Raw genomic sequence first — 2265 nt, forward strand, 5'->3', positions numbered from 1 at the left:
GGGAGATATTCAACTAAGGCGATGTGCACTGTGAACAAGCAATGTGAGTTTAGGGCACCCAGAAACCTTATAAGAATAAGAATTTTTGAAATCTCAAGGATTTCCAGGGCTTTATGAGACAAAACAGATTTTCAAGATCTCAGGGACCACAGTTACTATGCCCAGGCTACCGGAAGCCTTTAGACAGGAGAGAAATGAATGTATTCATCTGCACCTTTAGCAAAAAATACAGGGGAATGCTAAAGATAAATGTTGGTTGAAAAAATACAACCAAATATTTTTCAGATTACTTTGAAAACTATTTAGTGATCTTTAAGTCAGGGAATGCATTATAAATATTAATTCTGTTTCTGAATTGGAATGCAAACTAGTTTTAGAAAACCATAGTAAAATATGATTGTTGTTAACATGGTTACTAATATAGCCTTTTTAGAATATAAGATTATATTTCTCTGCATTAGTTTGCCTACATCCATGCATCTGAGAAGCTATCATTAGCATTCATAACATGTTTTATTGGAGAGTTAAACACAATTAAATGAAAAACAATTTGAAGAAAATCACAAAAAAAATTGGAGATTTTTAAGACTGGGGAAGTCTTAATTTTGAATCTTTAATATGAAGGATTTTATACTAAACATTTTGCTAGGAGCTTGATGAATAATTTTACCTTTTTAATATTAATTTTAATATTAAATCTAATATTAAATTGATTGATTTTTCAGCATAGTATGTATGTATCAAATGTGAATGAGAGTTATCAAGAAAAGTCAAAGGCTTTGATGTCTGTATAAAAAAGAAATTTAAGGAATCACACTTATCCTCCTTACATTAAATATAACAGCAGTAACAACTTCAGTGAATAGTTTGAGGGATGGAAATATATAAAAACTATGATCCATATGTGTATGACCTGTTTTCACAAAGTCATTTTTCAAACACCCTCATATTGAAAAGTATGAGTCTATACAGTAAAAGTGGTTTGAAAAATGAAGTGACATAAAGTTGTTAACAGCCCCTCAAAGGAATAACCATATGAATTTCAAGACACAAACCTTTTTTACAAGGAAAATATCCCAGATGAGGTCAATCAAAAGCAAAGAAATTCAAAGCATCAGAATTTTAAAAAGTGAGAAAATATTAATATAAACCACTATTAACAGTATAAAGCAGCAGCAAATCCAGAAATATTGGAATTTGTAATATTAAAACATAAAAAAATATGGAATAAAGGGAAGAGACAACTAAGTTTTTGGACATTTGACTTTAGGAGAAGTGACCATGTTGCTTCTTTTGAATAGAAAATGTATGGGTAGTTCCTACAGAAAATAATAGAATGATTCTACTAAAAAAAAAAAAAACTTAAAAAACTGTAGCATTCATTCTTGCTTTGTCTGCACATGTAGTGAAATTGGAATGATACAGAGAAGATTAGCACGGTCCTTGTAAAGGATAACATGTATTTTTGTGAAGCAGTCCATTTTTTTCACATAGGAGGGAACATGGGAAGAAACTGGGAGGAGCAGGGGGAATTGAAACCACAATCAGGATGTATTATGTGAGAAAAAAATCTATTTTTCAATAAAAGGAAAAAATTAAACATTCAAAAGCAATACAGATTAAAATGTTTATGATGTTCTACAATTTATAAAAGAAGGGGGACTTTTAAATGGGAGTGGTTAAATATCTCAAATGAATATATTAAATAATATGAAACCACATTCAAATGCTGCATTATCAGTATTAACCACGTAATCGCAAATTTCCTAACAGTCTCATAAGAGGACGTCAGTAAGTCAGAACCAGGAAACTGAGAGTCATCGCACTTAAAGAGCCACAGTAACCGGAGTGCCAATGACAATACTTTTTCTATTCTTTGAAATTTTGACTTTTAATAATTTTGTTTAAATATAGCTTTCTATGACGATAGAAAATGGGATGGCATTAACATTGAGAAAATGATGGTATGCATAGTCATTTCAATTTCACATTTTTTTTGTTTTGTTTTGTTTTTGGTTTTTCGAGACAGGGTTTCTCTGTGTAGCTTTGCGCCTTTCCTGGATCTCACTCTGTAGACCAGGCTGGCCTCGAACTCACAGAGATCCGCCTGGCTCTGCCTCCCGAGTGCTGGGATTAAAGGCGTGCGCCACCACCGCCCGGCTCAATTTCACATTTTTATGTGATAATCTTCAAATGACTTATCTGTAATATATAAAAATAGATTCTTTTAAAAACAATTATTTTAACATGCCAGCAACTTTTTTA

The 2265-nt window shown here is 31.8% G+C and overlaps 1 non-coding gene across 1 annotated transcript; it reads left to right on the plus strand.

Annotated features, from left to right (window-relative positions):
* Positions 1–1385: 1385 nt before the first annotated feature.
* On the plus strand, positions 1386–1487 carry LOC128108139 (U6 spliceosomal RNA). Its single transcript, XR_008217346.1, has one exon. It is a non-coding gene; the product is annotated as a U6 spliceosomal RNA (small nuclear RNA).
* The last annotated feature ends 778 nt before the right edge of the window (positions 1488–2265 follow it).

The sequence above is a fragment of the Peromyscus californicus genome, unplaced genomic scaffold, assembly GCF_007827085.1.
Source record: "Peromyscus californicus insignis strain IS unplaced genomic scaffold, ASM782708v3 Scaffold_12__1_contigs__length_115047231, whole genome shotgun sequence".
In the NCBI taxonomy this organism is placed as follows: domain Eukaryota; kingdom Metazoa; phylum Chordata; class Mammalia; order Rodentia; family Cricetidae; genus Peromyscus; species Peromyscus californicus.